The sequence below is a fragment of the Patagioenas fasciata genome, chromosome 11 (assembly GCF_037038585.1).
Source record: "Patagioenas fasciata isolate bPatFas1 chromosome 11, bPatFas1.hap1, whole genome shotgun sequence".
NCBI classification, from domain to species: Eukaryota; Metazoa; Chordata; class Aves; order Columbiformes; family Columbidae; genus Patagioenas; species Patagioenas fasciata.
In genome coordinates this window covers 2,994,612-3,014,158 of record NC_092530.1, presented here as the reverse complement: position 1 = coordinate 3,014,158, position 19,547 = coordinate 2,994,612, and the positions used below count along the sequence as shown (strand labels likewise).

Sequence of the window (19,547 nt, the reverse complement as noted above, 5' to 3'; positions counted from 1 at the left end):
GTTTCTTCTCAAATTTAAGTGGAACCTCCTGTGTTCCAGTTTGAACCCGTTGCCCCTTGTCCTGTCACTGGATGTCACCAAGAAGAGCCTGGCTCCACCCTCCTGACACTCCCCCTTTATGTATTTATAAACATCAATGAGGTCACCCCTCAGTCTCCTCTTCTCCAGCTCCAGAGCCCCAGCTCCCTCAGCCTTTCCTCACACGGGAGATGCTCCACTCCTTCCAGCATCTTGGTGGCTGCGCTGGACTCTCTGCAGCAGTTCCCTGTCCTTCTGGAACTGAGGGGCCACAACTGGACACAATATTCCAGGTGTGGTCTCCCCAGGGCAGAGCAGAGGGGCAGGAGAACCTCTCTGACCTACTGACCACCCCCTTCTAACCCACCCCAGGTACCATTGGCCTTCCTGGCCACAAGGGCCCAGTGCTGGCTCATGGTCACCCTGCTGTCCCCAGGACCCCCAGGTCCCTTTCCCCTACACTACTCTCTAATAGGTCATTCCCCAACTTATACTGGAACCTGGGGTTGTTCCTGCCCAGATTCAAGACTCTACACTTGCCCTTGTTAGATATCATTAAGTTTTTCCCCGCCCAACTCTCCAGCCTGTCCAGGTCTCTGATGGCAGCACAGCTTCCAGTGTCAGCCACTCCTCCCAGCTTGGTGTCACCAGGAAACTTGCTGACAGTCACTCTATTCCCTCATCCAAGTCATTGATGAATATATTGAACAATACAGGCCCCAGTACTGACCCCTGAGGCACTGCACTGGATCCAGGCCTCCAACTGGACTCTGCCCCATTGACCACGACTCTGGCTTCTTCCCTTCAGCCAGTTCGCAGTCACCTCACTACCCGGTCACCCAGACCGCACTCCCTCAGTTCAGCTGTGAGGATGCTGTGGGAGACTGTGTCAAATGCTTTACGGAAGTCAAGATAGACCATCCACTGCTTTGCCATCATCCATCCACCTCGTTATGTCCTCATAAAAGACTATGCGATTGGTCAAGCACGACTTCCCCTTGGTGAAGCCATGTTGACTGCCCCTAATGACCCTCTTAGCCCTGATCTGCCTTGAGATGGCACCAAGGAGAAGTCGTTCCATCAGTTTCCCAGGGATGGAGGTGAGGCTGACCGGTCTATAGATACCCAGATCCTCCCTTCTTGCCCTTTTTGAAGACTGGAGTGACATTTGCTTTCCTCCAGGCCTCAGGCACCTCTCCTGTTTCCCATGACTTAGCAAAGATGATGGACAGTGGCCTAACAGTGACCTCAGGCAGCTCCCTCAGCACCCACAGGTGCACCCCATCTGGACCCATGGATTTATGGATGTCCAGATTGTTTAACTGGTCCATAACCCAGTCCTCATGAACCAGCCTCCTCCAGCCTCATGGGGGAACACTCCACTTTCCCCTAATCTGCCTGTATCTGGGGGCACATGGCAGGTGGGAAGGAGGTGTCGTTTACAGTGACACCCCAGGTGTCTGGGCTCCCCCAGTCACTCTGCTCATGGCCGTGGTGTGGCCAGAGAGGACCCAGGCGTCCGGGCACTGAAACAGCAGTGGGAGCATGGACACGGACACACACATCCACACGCAGGCGTAGCTTTGCTGAAGGGATTTACTGATTTTGAGAGGGAAATGGCCCAGGGCTCCCATGGGGTCAGATGGGGTCATCCAGGGATGATCATCTCCTCATGCCGCTGGAGGGGGACAGGACACGGCTGTCACCATCAGTTTCAGTTCTGAAATCAGAGCCCAAAATGAGACCTCCAGTGTCAGCTGGGACATGAGGGGAGGCTTCTCCCCACCGTCTCTCTCTGCAGAGACCCAGGGAAGGAGAGAAGAGTTGGAGTCCTCAATCAACCCAGGACAAGACTTGGTTCTCCTGAGATCCATGTGGCACCCAGAGCTATTTGGCCAGTGTGTCATTAGCCCCAGATACCCCTACATCTCCCAAAACCCTGCCCAGCCCTCAGGGTGATCCTCGGGGTTTGTATGGCCCCAGAGGCCCTGCCTGGCCTGCACGGTGACCCTCTGGGTCCGTAGAGCCCCGCTGGGTGCAACAAAAGTCATGGGGGCACCTCTGTCCAGTGTGGCCTGGACACAGGTCATGGACAGTCTCCTCTGTTTTCTTCTCTTAGATCCACGTTCTGCCCACCCAGACAGCACAGGGATGCCCCGGGGTCCAGAACCCTTTGTGGGGCTGGAGATGCCCTGATGTTGCTCACCCGGAATAGAGGAGATGGCTGCACTATCACTTCAGCATCTGGAAGTTCTGGAAGCTGGCGTTTCTGCTGCAAAACATCATCCACCCTGACAGACAGAGGGAGCTGGGGAGAAAGGTTGGGTGAGGGGCACACTTGGGTGCACTGGGAGTCAGGGGAAAGCGATGGGGTCCTTGGGAAGGTGACTCCAGGGAAAATGGGGTGCGTGAGCTTGTGTGTTGGGACACAGAAAGCAGTGGAGGTCCTGGGGAAGGGGCTGTGTCCTGGGGTATCCTGGGGTGCACTGGGGTGTAGTGAGTTGTGATGGGATGGACAGGAATGCAATGGAAGCCCTGGGCAATGGAGCATACCTGGGAAAACACTGGGGAGCAGGGATGTTCTGTGGGTCTGCAGGGGGTGCATGGGAGTGTACTGGGGCACACTGGCATGTTCTGGGGCACACTGGGATGCCAAGGAGTTTTGTGGCCATGGGAGGGAGGGTGTGGGGCAGCAGAACTTGTGACACCTACCGCAGCCCTCTTCACTCGCCCGAGTTTGAGTCCCCCCTGTAGAGAGACCATGAGACCTCTCTGGTCACTGGGATGTCCCAGTCCCAGCAAGGGAGGGGAGGACCAAAGTGCCCTCCAGTTCCCAGACTGGATGTCCTCCAAGTCCGCCCCACTACTCACATGCAGGAGAGACCCTCCACTTGCTTCCAGCAATGCTCCTGGAAATGCCTATGAAAGAAGAGAAAGGGGTTGCTCTGGGTTGGAGACAAATGGGGCTGTGGGTGGGGCACAGGTGTCCCCAACCCCACCCAGGCCCCTGGATTCTCCCTCATCTGAGTGTAAAAATCCCTTCTGCTCCCCCCAGCCTCATTCCTCCAAGTTTCACCTGGGATACCTGTTCATGCGGGGACCAGGGCTTGGGTTGGAGAAAAGGATAACATGGGAATTTGGGGTTTCCAAGCAGGAGGGTGGTTGAGGGGGACCCAGGGACAGGGCACTGTTGTGAACTCGCAGAACCCAAGGGACCGGGCTGGGGGTGCTGGAGGGACAGGACTGCATGGGATGCAAGTGAGGGGTAAAGGAATTCAAGGGGAGGGGACACGGGGAATTCAAGTGAGGCTGTTGGTGGGGGCAGGAGGAAGAGGACAGCAGAGGAACAAAACGCGGGGATCGGGAAAGTGTTTGGGAGGGGGTGTTCAAGGAGGGGGATCTGGGGGCACTACCGCAGTGGACAGGGTGAAAGGCAAAGGACGGAGGGGAAAGATGGAAAGAAAGGCATTGGCATCCATCAAAGGGAGGGCATTTGGGGACCCTCTATAGGACACAGAGGAGATCCTGAGGAGGAGATATCTGAGGGGCCCAAAAGGGTGGAGTGGGGAGGCCCAAAGAAGAGGGGTGTGGGGGCACCAAGACAAGAAACCAGTGGGAGCCCTCACTGGAGCCTCACCTGCGCATCCTCCGGGGTGCACAGCAGGATGGTGAAGAGCAGGGCCACGCTGAGCACTGCGACCTTCATCTTCCTCTGCGGTGCAGCGAGTCCTGGGTGATGCCGGAGTAGGTGAGGGCACCTTTATCCCTCCCAGGAGGACTCCCTGCCCCTCCCCACACCTCCAGCCCCCAGGGCAAAGCTTGGCAGAGACACCCGCCCTGGCAACCCAGCCTTGGCACAGAGTCACTCCCACCTTGAGCACTGATCCAGCTGCCTTCCCTGGCATCAGTGCCGCTTCCTGCATGGGGCAGCTGCACGGGGAAGGGCCCAGGCATCCACAGTGGTGAGGGGGGACAGCAGTGTGTCCCTGACAGCCAGACACCCTATGGTGATGACCCACTGCTCCAACTCGAAACCATCCTGCAACAACCCCAAAAGCCTGATCCCCCCACCTGCCAGTGCCCCTCACCTCCCAGCACCACCATCTCCCAGTGCCCCTCAACTCCCAGGCCAGTCTTTCCCTATGGAACCCCCCCAGAGTTGACACCAGCCTCAAATCTGGGGTCTCTAAGCACAATTATCTCTGAGCCCTTTCCAGCCCCTTAAATAAATGAGGGGCTGGGAGTCACTCCTCTTCTTGGGTCACCATGGACCCCAGGATTAGGGAACTCTGGGAGGTGGGAGGACAACTGGGGCAATGTGGACAGCTGGTGACTGGGATCCTCAGTCACTGGTGGCGCTGCCAATGGGAAGCACTGGTGAATCCTGGGCTCTGGGAGAGGAGGGCTGGGCTTGGGGGAAGTGCTGGGGTGGTGTCAGTGCCCAGCTCCAGCCCACCCCATTTCCCTTGCACCGCCAGCCCCCAACTGGTCCAGTCTGCAGCCACAGCTGAGAACAGAGCAGAGGGAGCATCCCCTGCCCTGGCTCTCGCCTGTCCCTGCCTGGGGTCACTGTGCCCTCCCAGACAACCTGGGTCCCACTCTGCAGAGCTGATCCCGTACGCTGGGTCCCAGTGTCCCTGTCCCCAAGAAGGCTCTGGCTCCAGCCCTGTCCCTTCCTGGGACTTGGCCACAGTTCACCAAAGGCCCTTGTCCCCACCGAGTGTCCCTTCAATGCCCCCATCCTCGGCCCAGGCCAGCGCTGTCCCTGAGCAGGACGTGGCCATCCAGAGGGACGTGATGAAGCGGGCGCTTGTTCCCAGGCAGCCGCTCGGAGCTCATTGCAGGACGGAGCTCCCCTGGCACGAGGAGGGATGTTTGCTCCCACAGCGGCTCTGATAAGCTCTGTTTGCCCAGGGCCCATGGCACAAGAAGCCCGTTCACCAAGATCGGTGCCTCACAGAGTGACCGATCGGGGATCCAGGGCAGTTAAAGCAGCCTGGAAGCCTGGGCTCCCCCAGCCCTGGCAGCGGGCAGAGCCCACAGAGAAGGGCAGTGCTGGGGCACCCGCACGCCTGGGGCTCCCTGGCTGCCCTGGGCACAGGCTGGAGCCCAGAGGCCGGGGGGTCCCAGGGGAGCAGCTGGACAGCCGGGGTGCCGCTCTGCTTCGGGACAGCCTGGGGAGTCCTGCCGGAGTGGGGCTCAGAGCAGCTGGGGGATGGAGCTGTGTCCCCAGGGCACGGCCTCCCCTGCCCTCTCCCCCGCCCGCCTTGCAGCTCTCCCTGGCTTTTCGGGGGGCGCGGGGTTCCCTTCACTGCACCCCTGGCCCAAACATCCCCATCCTGGGGGCCCTGGTCAGCATCCTCTGGGCACTGTGGGGCAGTGTGACAGTGGGGGAATCAATCGGTTTATAACTCCAGTCTCAGTGGCTGCTGCCCGGGCGACCTGGATGTTGAGCAGTTTCCAGCACCAGTCTGTGCTCACTGACTGGAGCAGAATAGGGATCTCAGATTCCCAAGACCCAATTTCTGTCCCCTGCAGAGCTGGCAGCCCTTCAGGGACATACCTGCTGTTTGCTTTGATATTCTTCAGTGGCTGACTCTGGGGTGTGTGAGCATCTCCGTGATGTACTTTTACAACCATGTTCTCCATACAGACAGCAACATCTTGACACAGTTCAGCAGACCAGATGGGTTACCTGTGTACTGCCGGTTGCTCCTCTTCCGTTGCTGTAGCCACCCTCACAGGGCATTTGCATGGGTCATGTAGCCTCCCTCACATGCATCCATGGGTCAGTGCAGAGCTAAAGCAACAGCCATTTCACTTGTGCAGCAATGTCCAAAGCCAGCTGGATGCTTTCACCACTGCAAACTGACTTGATTCACTTTGTCCTTCAGCAGCTTCTGTGACTCGTCGTGTGGGACTCCACACAGCAGCTTTCCATGTCCAGTGTTTTCTCACAATATGACGGAATGCATCTCTAAACAGAGCAAAGCACTTCTCTTTTTCTGGTAATTTATTACATAGTGAAGCCTCTTCGTCATGCATCCCCTCTGGTGACACTCCAACGCTCCAGGCCTCTGGCCAGTCCAGGATCACTTCCAAGAACCTGGGGCCATTAGGGTTTCCCATTCAAGCCCATTGCATTAGCAGGACAACCCGTTTGCTCCATGTAGCGTCAGTTGTAGGATGCGTAGAGGGGACCCTCCCTTTGAACATCCAGCCCAGCAGTGGCAACTGGCGTGCCAAGGTGCGTTGTGCTTCAGTACCAACCACTTCTGAAGTGGCTTGAAGCCCTTCAGATGCCATGAATATCTCTTCTTCAGTTGGAGTGTAGTGGGCCTCAGATCCTCTGTACCCCCCACTCCAAAACCCCAGACATTGACCTCGAGTCTCTCCAGGTGCTTTCTGCCAGAGGTTCCTGGTGGCGCCTTGGTCCCTGGCGGTGGTGTAAAGCACGTTCTTCACATCTTGTCCTGTCCAGACTGGCCCAAGGGCACAAACTATCTCCCATTTAATTTGCTCAACAGCTTCTTGATTCTCAGGGCCCCACTCAAAACCACTTTTCTCCTGAGTCACTCAATAGAGGGCTTATGACCAGATTGTAACCTGGAAGATGCATTCTTCAAAACACACAACACATAAGAAAGATTGTGATTCTTTTTCATTAGTTGGTAGCAACAAATTTGTAAATAACAAATGGATCACATCCAGTGGGCTATGACAATGCCCATCTTGCTATTTTATTTCTAAAATCTAGATCTCCTGTGCAGGTCCTTTGGCCTTTATTTTAGGGCAAAACCGGCTTCCAGAAGAATTTGGGTTGTTATTCTTCCTTTCTCAAACACTTTCTCTGCTGTATTGCCCCACACAATGACCATAGAATCATAGAATCACTTTGGTTGGAAGGGACCCTCAAGATGGGGTTCAAATATTAACCAAACACTGGCACCAAACTGTGTCCCTGAGAGACTCATCTCTGTGTCTGTCCAGCCCTCCAGGGATGGTGACTCCAGCACTGCCCTGGGCAGCCTGTTCAATGCCCCACAGCCCTTTGGGGGAGAAACTGTTCCCACATCCAACCTCAACCTCCCCTGGTGCAACTCGAGGCCGTTTCCTCTGCTCCTGGCGCTTGTTCCTGGGGAGCAGAGCCCGACCCCCCTGGCTCCAAGCTCCTTTCAGGCAGTTCAGAGATCAGAAGGTCTCCCCTCAGCTCCTGTTCTCCAGCTGAACCCCCCAGCTCCCTCAGCCGCTCCCATCACACTTGTGCTCCAGCCCCTCACCAGCTCCGCTCCCTTCTCTCCACTCGCTCCAGCACCTCAAGGCCTTTTCTGTAGTGAGGGACCCAAAACTGCCCCCAGGATTCCAGGTGCGACCTCACCAGTATTGAGTTCAGCTCCGCCCTTCTCCCTCCAACCCCTTTTCCTTCCCTTTTGTGCCTCCTCTGCTGGTCTCTCAGTCTCTGCCTCCATCCCTGGATTTCCTATAAGGGGGCAAAGGAAGATGCATCTCCTGCTGTCACAGAAGAGATTTGGGGTGGTTGCTTGGGCTCCAAGCCTATAAACTTATGCAAGATGTACAGATGAACCAAGTGTTCCCACCACAGAAGCAGTAGTACCTGCACTGTTCTTTTTCTCCCCTTTCCCTTCCTAAAACAATGGGATACCTCACTGCAGGGCAAAGCCCGAGGAGAAGAGCCATGCTAAACAAAATTCCACAGCCTCACAGAAGTGACGGCAAGAAAAAAAAACAGAACAAACACACCACACAACAAAACATGGAAACTTCCAAAAGTGCTTTCAGTCCTGCTCAGAGAATGTGGAGGGAGATGGCACACAGGTTGGATCAGCTGCACTTTAGGCCAACCTGGTAAACTCTCTTCCATCTATTTGTCAAACCGGCAAACTCGTGACATTTTACTTTTCCAATGCACTACGGTCACAAAAACATGAGCACAGCTTTTTATATAGCACTAAACCAGCAGATGGGATCTTCCTGAATCACTCCTGTAATGTTAAGTGGTTGTCAAATGTCACCCACCTGATCCATGTTTATCTCAGAGTCAGCCTTGACCTCTCCTAAGTCAATATTCGTCAGTTAGGACAGTGCATACAATTCATCAGCTCTTTTCAAAATAACTTCAGAATACAAGTAACGTCACAGCATATTTAAATATGATAAATAATTAAACACCACATAACTTAGCTATCTAATAGATAACAAACACACAAAGCAGAAGCAGTCAAAATTAAAATCTTCCAGGTGACTGCTTGCTCTTTGGGCAATTTCAAAGCAAATATTCAAGTCAATCGCCTTAAACCTTTTCACAACTGCTCCAGAATAGATCTCTTATTTGTAGTCAATGTCCCATAAATATATAACCTTAGCCATAATCCATAAAAATAACATGCAATGTCAGTGAATATTCTGAGCCATTTACAGTTCCCATGAACCAGTTATTAGTGTATTTTTATTTGTCTTTTTTCATGCAGATAAAACCAGACGGGCTTTCTTTGAAGCAAAAGTAGGAGTCTGTTTCGCCATGGGAACAAAACTAGTGGCACCTTGGTTTCACTGGAAGTCAGGCAAACCTCCCATTGACTTCAAAACCTAAGCCAGATTTTTACCACCAGTCTTTGATTCCCAGCTTGTGCCTCATAACAATCAGTTTTCCTCGCACCCTCGTGGACTGAAACAGAGCACTATGCTATTTTCAGACAAGTGACATGGACTGCTGGATGGTTTTGGAAATGAATTGTGATTGGGAAGCACAGTGTAGTAGCTTGAATTACTGTGGCATGTAACAGAGGATGACTTTGCAGATGAAGGTGCCAGCCTTATGAACTGATTCATGTCTTACTGTCATAATTCTGATGTTCCATGGACTCAGTACGGGTGATGAGCCCAAAGTATTCAATGCTGCTGGCTGGGCATTTGCTGGTCATTACATGTGGTTACTTCTGACTGTCAGCTATTGAATGAGACCAGTAAATACGTGCTGCATCTCCTGATGGAGTCCCAGTGCTAACTCACATCACCAGTAAAAACACTGGTCATCTCGTTCTGCAGAAATAAGTAAGTCTGTGTCCAGTTATCTATCTTTTCTGATAGTCGTGGGCATTTGCAGGAAGGCAATACAGGGTGCCTGAGCTAGTTCATCCAAAATCTGTCCATATTGTTAACGAGTATGTCATTTCTGTGCTGAGGTACCAGCTATTTCCTGTGCTGTTTGGGGCAATTGAGTTCTTGAAGAGAGTAGTTATGGTCCACAGTGTGTCATGACGTGAGCCGGCAATGTGCCCTTGCAACCCAGAATGCCAACTGTATCTGGGGCTGATCCAAAGGAGTGTGGCCATCAGTTGGAGGGAGGGGATTCTGCCTCTTCTGCCCTTCCCTGGTGAGACCCCCCTGCAGTGCTGGTCCAGCTCTGGGTCCTCAGCACAGGACAGACATGGACCATCTGGAGAGGGGCCAGAGGAGCCACAGAAATGACCCGAGGTTGGAACAGCTCTGCTGAGAAGAACAGCTGAGAGAGTTGGGGGTATTCAGCATGGAGAAGAGAAACTCTGCGGAGACCTTCTTGTGGCCTTTCTGGACTTAAAAGGGGCCAATAAGAAAGCTGGGGACAGACTTTTCAGCAAGGCCTGTTGTGACAGGACAAGGGGTGATGGATTAAAACTAAAAGAGGAGAGATTCAGGTGAGACATGATGAAGAAACTTTTTACAATCAGGGAGGTAAAATCCTGGGAAAGTTTTCCAGGAGAGGTGGTGGATGTCCCGCCGCTGGAGACATCCCAGGCCAGGCTGGATGGGGCTCTGAGAAACCTGAGCTGGTGAAGATGTCCCTGCTAATGGCAGGGGGTTGGACTAGATGAGCTTTGAAGGTTGTGTCCAACTCAAACTATTCTGTGATTTGATGACAGGAAAGCCTGGATGTAACGATGACTGATTGCTGGAAAAGGTCTTGCCTGGCTTGTACAAGCCAAGCTGGCAGCTTCACCCATCAGCTCTCCCCACTCAGAGAGGAGTAATAAACCGATTCCCCCACTGTCACACTGCCCCACAGTGCCCAGAGGATGCTGACCAGGGCCCCCGTGATGGGGATGTTTGGGCCAGGGATGCAGTGAAGGGAACCCCGCGCCCCCCGAAAAGCCAGGGAGAGCTGCAAGGCAGGCGGGGGAGAGGGCAGGGGAGGCCGTGCCCCTGGGGACACAGCTCCATCCCCCAGCTGCTCTGAGCCCCACTCCGGCAGGACTCCCCGGGCTGTCCCGAAGCAGAGCGGCATCCCGGCTGTCCAGCTGCTCCCCTGGGAGCCCCCGGCCTCTGGGCTCCAGCCTGTGCCCAGGGCAGCCAGGGAGCCCCAGGCGTGCGGGTGCCCCAGGACCTGCTCCTCCCCGCTGCCCCAGCACTGCCCTTCTCTGTGGGCTCTGCCCGCTGCCAGGGCTGGGGGAGCCCAGGCTTCCAGGCTGCTTTAACTGCCCTGGATCCCCTGATCGGTCACTCTGTGAGGCACCGATCTTGGTGAACGGGCTTCTTGTGCCATGGGCCCCGGGCAAACAGAGCTGATCAGAGCTGCTGTGGGAGCAAACATCCCTCCTCGTGCCAGGGGAGCTCCGTCCTGCAATGAGCTCCGAGCGGCTGCCTGGGAACAAGCGCCCGCTTCATCACGTCCCTCTAGATGGCCACGTCCTGCTCAGGGACAGCGCTGGCCTGGGCCGAGGATGGGGGCATTGAAGGGACACTCGGTGGGGACAAGGGCCTTTGGTGAACTGTGGCCAAGTCCCAGGAAGGGACAGGGCTGGAGCCAGAGCCTTCTTGGGGACAGGGACACTGGGACCCAGCGTACGGGATCAGCTCTGCAGAGTGGGACCCAGGTTGTCTGGGAGGGCACAGTGACCCCAGGCAGGGACAGGTGAGAGCCAGGGCAGGGGATGCTCCCTCTGCTCTGTTCTCAGCTGTGGCTGCAGACTGGACCAGTTGGGGGCTGGCGGTGCAAGGGAAATGGGGTGGGCTGGAGCTGGGCACTGACACCACCCCAGCACTTCCCCCAAGCCCAGCCCTCCTCTCCCAGAGCCCAGGATTCACCAGTGCTCCCCATTGGCAGCGCCACCAGTGACTGAGGATCCCAGTCACCAGCTGTCCACATTGCCCCAGTTGTCCTCCCACCTCCCAGAGTTCCCTAATCCTGGGGCCCCTGCTGCCCCAAGAAGAGGAGTGACTCCCAGCCCCTCATTTATTTAAGGGGCTGGAAAGGGCTCAGAGATAATTGTGCTTAGAGACCCCAGATTTGAGGCTGGTGTCAACTCTGGGGGGGTTCCATAGGGAAAGACTGGCCTGGGAGTTGAGGGGCACTGGGAGATGGTGGTGCTGGGAGGTGAGGGGCACTGGCAGGTGGGGGGATCAGGCTTTTGGGGCTGTTGCAGGATGGTTTCGAGTTGGAGCAGTGGGTCATCACCATAGGGTGTCTGGCTGTCAGGGACACACTGCTGTCCCCCCTTGCCACTGTGGATGCCTGGGCCCTTCCCCGTGCAGCTGCCCCATGCAGGAAGCGGCACTGATGCCAGGGAAGGCAGCTGGATCAGTGCTCAAGGCGGGAGTGACTCTGTGCCAAGGCTGGGTTGCCAGGGCGGGTGTCTCTGCCAAGCTTTGCCCTGGGGGCTGGAGGTGTGGGGAGGGGCAGGGAGTCCTCCTGGGAGGGATAAAGGTGCCCTCACCTCCTCTGGCATCACCCAGGACTCCCTGCACCGCAGAGGAAGATGAAGGTCGCAGTGCTCAGCGTGGCCCTGCTGTTCACCATCCTGCTGTGCACCCCGGAGGATGCGCAGGTGAGGCTCCAGTGAGGGCTCCCACTGGTTTCTTGTCTTGGTGCCCCCACACCCCTCTTCTTTGGGCCTCCCCATTCCACCCTTTTGGGCCCCTCAGATATCTCCTCCTCAGGATCTCCTCTGTGTCCTATAGAGGGTCCCCAAATGCCCTCCCTTTGATGGATGCCAATGCCTTTCTTTCCATCTTTCCCCTCCGTCCTTTGCCTTTCATCCTGTCCACTGCGGTAGTGCCCTCAGATCCCCCTCCTTGAACACCCCCTCCCAAACACTTTCCCGATCCCCGCGTTTTGTTCCTCTGCTGTCCTCTTCCTCCTGCCCCCACCAACAGCCTCACTTGAATTCCCCGTGTCCCCTCCCCTTGAATTCCTTTACCCCTCACTTGCATCCCATGCAGTCCTGTCCCTCCAGCACCCCCAGCCCGGTCCCTTGGGTTCTGCGAGTTCACAACAGTGCCCTGTCCCTGGGTCCCCCTCAACCACCCTCCTGCTTGGAAACCCCAAATTCCCATGTTATCCTTTTCTCCAACCCAAGCCCTGGTCCCCGCATGAACAGGTATCCCAGGTGAAACTTGGAGGAATGAGGCTGGGGGGAGCAGAAGGGATTTTCAGGCTCAGATGAGGGAGAATCCAGGGGCCTGGGTGGGGTTGGGGACACCTGTGCCCCACCCACAGCCCCATTTGTCTCCAACCCAGAGCAACCCCTTTCTCTTCTTTCATAGGCATTTCCAGGAGCATTGCTGGAAGCAAGTGGAGGGTCTCTCCTGCATGTAAGTAGTGGGGCGGACTTGGAGGACATCCAGTCTGGGGAACTGGAGGGCACTTTGGTCCTCCCCTCCCTTGCTGGGACTGGGACATCCCAGTGACCAGTGAGGTCTCATGGTCTCTCTACAGGAGGGACTCAAACTGGGGCGAGTGAAGAGGGCTGCGGTAGGTGTCACAAGTTCTGCTGCCCCACACCCTCCCTCCCATGGTCACAAAACTCCTTGGCATCCCAGTGTGCCCCAGAACATGCCAGTGTGCCCCAGTACACTCCCATGCACCCCCTGCAGCCCCACAGAACATCCCTGCTCCCCAGTGTTTTCCCAGGTATGCTCCATTACCCAGGGCTTCCATTGCATTCCTGTCCATCCCATCACAACTCACTACACCCCAGTGCACCCCAGGATACCCCAGGACACAGCCCCTTCCCCAAGACCACCACTGCTTTTTGTGCCCCACCACACAAGCTCACGCACCTCATTTTCCCTGGAGTCACCTTCCCAAGGACCCCATCGCTTTCTCTGCCTCCCAGTGCACCCAAGTGTGTTCCTCACTCAACCTTTCTCCCCAGCTCCCTCTGTCTGTCAGGGTGGATGATGTTTTGCAGCAGAAACGCCAGCTTCCAGAACTTCCAGATGCTGAAGTGATAGTGCAGCCACCTCCTATATTCCCGGTGAGCAGCATCAGGGCATCTCCAGCCCCACAAAGGGTTCTGGACCTCGGGGCATCCCTGTGCTGTCTGGGTGGGCAGAACGTGGATCTAAGAGAAGAAAACAGAGGAGACTGTCCATGACCTGTGTCCCAAGCCACACTGAACAGAGCTGCCCCCATGACTTTTTTTGCACCCAGCGGGGCTCTACGGACCCAGAGGGTCACCGTGCAGGCCAGGCAGGGCCTCTGGGGCCATACAAACCCCGAGGATCACCCTGAGGGCTGGGCAGGGTTCTGGGAGTTGTAGGGGCATCCAAGGCTAATGATACACTGGCCAAATAGCTCTGGGTGCCACATGGATCTCAGGAGAACCAAGTCTTGTCCTGGGTTGATTGAGGACTCCAACTCTTCTCTCCTTCCCTGGGTCTCTGCAGAGAGAGACGGTGGGGAGAAGCCTCCCCTCATGTCCCAGCTGACACCGGAGGTCTCATTTTGGGCTCTGATTTCAGAACTGAAACTGATGGTGACAGCCGTGTCCTGTCCCCCTCCAGCGGCATGAGGAGATGATCATCCCTGGATGACCCCATCTGACCCCATGGGAGCCCTGGGCCATTTCCCTCTCATAATCAGTAAATCCCTTCAGCAAAGCTACGCCTGCGTGTGGATGTGTGTGTCCGTGTCCATGCTTCCACTGCTGTGCCAGCACTCGGACGCCTGGGTCCTCTCTGGCCACACCACGGCCGTGAGCAGAGTGACTGGGGGAGCCCAGACACCTGGGGTGTCACTGTAAACGACACCTCCTTCCCACCTGCCATGTGCCCCCAGATACAGGCAGATTAGGGGAAAGTGGAGTGTTCCCCCATGAGGCTGGAGGAGGCTGGTTCATGAGGACTGGGTTATGGACCAGTTAAACAATCTGGACATCCATAAATCCATGGGTCCAGATGGGGTGCACCTGTGGGTGCTGAGGGAGCTGGCTGAGGTCACTGTTAGGCCACTGTCCATCATCTTTGCTAAGTCATGAAGAACAGGAGAGGTACCTGAGGACTGGAGGAAAGGAAATGTCACACCAGTCTTCAAAAAGGGCAAGAAGGGAGGATCTGGGTATCTGTAGACCGGTCAGCCTCACCTCCATGCCTGGGAAACTGATGGAACGACTTATCCTTGGTGCCATCTCAAGGCATATCAAGGAGAAAAGGATCATTAGAGGCAGTCAACATGGCTTCACCAAGGGGAAGTCGTGCTTGACCAACCTCATAGACTTTTATGAGGACATAACGAGGTGGATGGATGATGGCGAAGCAGTGGATGGTCTATCTTGACTTCCGTAAAGCATTTGACACAGTCTCCCACAGCATCCTCACAGCTGAACTGAGGGAGTGCGGTCTGGGTGACCGGGTAGTGAGGTGACTGCGAACTGGCTGAAGGGAAGAAGCCAGAGTCGTGGTCAATGGGGCAGAGTCCAGTTGAGGCCTGGATCCAGTGCAGTGCCCCAGGGGTCAGTACTGGGGCCTGTATTGTTCAATATATTCATCAATGACTTGGATGAGGGAATAGAGTGACTGTCAGCGAGTTTGCTGGTGACACTAAGCTGGGAGGAGTGGCTGACACTGGAAGCTGTGCTGCCATCAGAGACCTGGACAGGCTGGAGAGTTGGGCAGGGGAAAATTTAATTAAATATAACAAGGGCAAGTGTAGAGTCTTGAATCTGGGCAGGAACAACCCCAGGTTCCAGTATAAGTTGGGGAGTTACTTGTTGGAGACCAGCATAGGGGAAAGGGACCTGGGGGTCCTGGGGACAGCAGGATGCCCATGAGCCAGCACTGGGCTCTTGTGGCCAGAAAGGCCAATGGTACCTGGGGTGGGTTAGAAGGGGGTGGTCAGTAGGGTCCAGTTGTGGCTCCTCACTTCCAAAAGGACAGGGAACTGCTGGAGAGAGTCCAGTGCAGCCACCAAGATGCTGGAGGGAGTGGAGCATCTCCCGTGTGAGGAAAGGCTGAGGGAGCTGGGGCTCTTTAGCTTGGAGAAGAGGAGACTGAGGGGTGACCTCATAAATGTTTATAAATATATAAAGGGTGAGTGTCAGGAGGATGGAGCCAGGCTCTTCTTGGTGACAACCAGTGATAAGACAAGGGGCAATGGGTTCAAACTGGAACACAGGAGGTTCCACTTAAATATGAGAAGAAACCTTTTCACAGTGAGGGTGCCAGAGCCTGGCCCAGGCTGCTCCAGGGGGGTTGTGGAGTCTCCTTCTCTGGGCACATTCAAAACCCTCCTGGACACCTTCCTGTGTAACCTCATCTGGGTGTTCCTGCTCTGGCAGAGAGATTGGACTGGATAAGCTTTTGAGGTCCCTTCCGATCCCTGACATTCTGTGATTCTGTGAGGCGAAGGGCAGACGGTGCCAGCCCTTGGGGTACATTGTGTTTTGGAGGCACCACAGGAAACAGATTCTTCACAGGCTCTGGTGAGAACCATACCCCAAGGAACACAGTTTGATGTTGGGGCAGGAGAGGAGTGTGGACAGGCAGTTCGGACCCCTGGGTCCTCTGCCCTGCTCAGGAAGGGCTGGTTGTTCCCTGGACAATGGACTCAGCACTCCTGGGCTCACAGGAGATGTCAGAGCCCCATGCTGGGGCCCAAGTGCCTTCCTGGACCCCAGCACACATCCTTCTCTGGAGTACGTGTCATCACATACTAGGAAGGCATGTTGGGGCCTCAGAGACTGCGGAGAATCCCCCAGGGACGTGTGGCCCAGCTCCATCACTGTGGGAGTGGGAGAACCTGGTTCCCTGGTATGAGCCTCTGTGGGTCTTCTCCAATGAGGAGCTCAGTCCTTGTCTCTGGGCTGCACTTGTGCTTTCTCTCCAAAGCCCTCACACTGCTGACGGCTGAACTCAACCTCTCACCAGAAATCTACGACAGTCTGCAAAGCTCCACAGGGAAGGGAAATGCTTTCCCTGGGGCCAGTCCTGTGCTGGGGTGGGAGAGGAGCAGGGCAGGGCTGTGACTCCATAGGCTGCTGCTCTTCATCCCACAAGCGTGGCAGGAAAACCCTGCTCCCTCCGTGCTGGTGAGAGCAGGACAGGCCATGCTGAGGAGTCGAGCTACCGTCCTGCCTGGCTGAAACCCCAGGTCCCTCATCCACTCCCATCACACTTGTGCTCCAGCCCCTTCCCCAGCTTCAGTCAGGACAACTGCAGGGGAATATTTCCCAGGTGGCCAGGGTGGACCCGAGATCTCCCTTAAGGCAGCTATAGACAAGCGATAAGGTCTCCCCTCAGCCTCCTTTTCTTCAGGCTAAACAGCCCCAGCTCCCTCAGCTGCTCCTCTTAAGACTTGTGCTTCAGGCCCCTCACCAGCTTCGTCGCGCTCCTCATAGAATTGGCCTCAGCCCAGCCATCCTGCTTGTCCAGATTCCTCTGTGGAGCCTTCCTGCTCTTCAGCAGATCAACACTCCCACCCAGCCTGGTGTTGTCTGCAAACTTACTAAGGGTGCACTCGATCCCCTTGTCCAGAGCACTGATAAAGAGATTCAACAGAACTGGCCCCAATACTGAGCCCTGGGGAACACCACTTGTGACTGGCTGCCAACTGGATTTGGCTCCACTCACCACAACAAAAAGAAAGGCCGTGGATGGGGCTTTTCTGAATTTTAGTGTGGCTTTTGATACTGTTCCTCACCGCATCCTTCTGGACAAGTTGTCCAACTGTGGGATGAGCAGGTTCATAGTGTGCAGGGTGAAGAACTGGCTGAAGAGCAGAGCTCAAAGGGTTGTAGTGAATGGGGCTACAATTGGCTGGTGACTGGTCACCTGCGACGTTTCTCAGATCTCAATCTCAGGGACAGCTTTGTTCAGTATTTTTATCAACAACCTGGATGCAGGAAATGAACAAACCACTAGCAGGTTTGCTGATGATAAAAATTAGGTGCAGTGGGCTGTCTCAAGGGACAAGAAGTCAAAGAAGGTGACTTTCCCGCTGTATTCAGCATTGGTCTGGCCTCACCTTGAGTGCTGTGTGCAATGTGAAGGTCCTCGAGCGTGGCCAGAGGATGGCAACAAAGCTGGTGGCAGGGCTGGAAGGAATGTCTTCTGAGGAGCAGCTGAGGACTCCGGGTTGTTTAATTTGGAGAAAAGGAGGCCAAGGTGGGACCTCATTGTTCTCTGCAGCTTCCTGAGGAGGGGTGGTGGAGAGAGAGGTGCTGAGCTCTTCTCCCTGGAGACCAGGGAAAGGACCCCTGTGAATGGTACAAAGCTGGAGGATGTTAAGATTGAACATTAGGAAAAACTTCTTTACCAAGAAGGTGGTCAAACACTGGAACAGGCTTCGGGGAGAGGTGGTCGATGTCCCAAGCCTGTCAGTGTTTAAGAGGCATTTGGACAATGCCCTTAAAAACATGCTTTGCCTTTGGGTCAGCCCTGGAGCAATCAGGTAGTTGGACTAGATGAGTGTTATAGGTCCCTTCCAACAGAAATATCCAGTCTAGTCTAGTCTAAGGTAGTCTCCATAACCCTTGTTCCAGCCATTTGTAGAAGGGCATTTAACTAGCAAGGTCTTGCCCAGATCCAGAATCATAAAGTACTTTAAGTAGGAGGGGACCTCCAGAGGGCGTCTAGCACTTCATGTTTAAAGCTGGGCTGCTGCAGAGTCATTTGCTCAGGGCCTTTTCCAATTGTCTTGCCACAGTGTGGCAGCCCAAATGGTTTCACCTCTGCACTGCCAGTTGCTTTTCTTCCGTTGCTGTAGCCACCCCCACAAGGCATTTGCTACCATCCATGAGTCAGTATAGAGATAAAGCATTGGCCACTTCTCTCATTCAGCAATGTCCAAAGCCAGCTGGATGGCTTTCACTGCTGCAAACTGACTGGATTCACCTTGTCCTTCAGTGGCTTCTGTAACTTGTCGTGTGGGACTCCACACAGCAGCTTTCACCTTCGATGTTTTCCTACAGACGACAGGATCCATCTGTGAACAGTGCACACTGCTTATCAGTCTCTGAAAGCGGATTATATGGTGGTGCTTCTTCAGCACGTTTTACTTCCTCCTCATCTGCAGACATCCCAAAGTCTTTGCTTTCTGGCCAGTCTGTAATCACTTCTAATATCCCTGGACGGTTGGGACTTCCAATTCGAGCTCATTGCGTGATCAGTGCAATCCATTTACTCCATGTAACTTCGGTGCCATGATGTGGAGAGGGAACCGTCCCTTTGCACACCCAGCTCAGCACCGGCAGTCGAGGTGCAGGAGGAGCTGTGCTTCAGTGCCCATCACTTCTGAAGCAGCTCGGACTCCTTCATACGCTGCCAGTCTCTCCTTTTCAGTTGGAGTATAGTTGGCCTCAGATCCTTTGTATCCTCGACTCCAAAAACCTAAGGGTCGACCTCGGGTTTCTCCTGGTGCTTTCTGCCAGAGGCTCCAGGTAAGTCCATTATCTCCGGCTGTGGTGTAGAGCACATTTTTAACATCTGGTCCAGTTCGGGCTGGTCCAAGGGCCACCGCATGAGTTATCTCACGCTTCATTTGTTCAAAGGCTTGGCGTTGTTCAGGGCCCCACTCGAATCTGTTCTTTTTACGAGTCACTCGATAGAGACGGCTCACAGTCTGGCTGTAATCAGGAATGTGCATTCTCCAAAAACCTACAACGCCCAAGAAAGTCTGTGTCTCCTTTTTATTAGTAGGTGGAGACATTGCTGCAATTTTGTTGATCACATCCATTGGGATCTGACGACAGCCATCTTGCCATTTTATTCCTAAAAACTGGATCTCTCGTGCAGGTCCCTTGACCTTGCTTTGTTTTATGGCAAAACCAGCATCCAAAAGAATCTGAATTATTCTCTCACCTTTCTCGAAGACTTCTTTCGCTGTGTCGCCCCATACGATGATGTCATCAATATATTGCAAGTGTTCTGGAGCTTCACCTTGCCCCAGCGTGGTCTGGATCAGCCCATGGCAGATGGTAGGACTGTGTTTCCACCCCTGGGGCAAGCGATTCCATGTATACTGGATGCCCCTCCAGGTGAAAGCAAACTGCGGCCTGCACTCTGCTGCTGCAGGAATAGAGAAAAATGCATGAGCAATGTCAATTGTAGCATCGCACTTCACTGCCTTTGACTCCAGTTCAAATTGCAGTTCTAGCATGTCAGGCACAGCAGCATTCAGTGTGCTGTAACTTCATTCAGGCCACGATAGTCTACAGTTGGTCTCCACTCGTCACTAGACTGACGCACTGGCCAGATTGGGCTGTTAAAAGGTGAGCGGGTCTTACTGATCACACCCTGGCTTTCCAATTGACGGA

The 19,547-nt window shown here is 54.8% G+C and overlaps 1 protein-coding gene across 4 annotated transcripts in view; it reads left to right on the top strand.

Moving 5' to 3' along the window:
* LOC136106261 (olfactory receptor 14C36-like) overlaps positions 1–19,547 on the top strand; it is a 32,510-nt gene that overhangs the window by 2,773 nt on the left and 10,190 nt on the right. For 2 of the 4 annotated variants that reach the window (XR_011740813.1, XR_011740812.1), the window contains one exon: positions 2,138–2,268. The exons of the other annotated variants lie outside the window; for them this stretch is intronic. The gene's annotated coding sequence lies outside the window, so the exon portion shown is untranslated. Of the gene's footprint in view, positions 1–2,137; positions 2,269–19,547 lie in introns of those variants that run through there. 4 annotated transcript variants of the gene reach the window in all.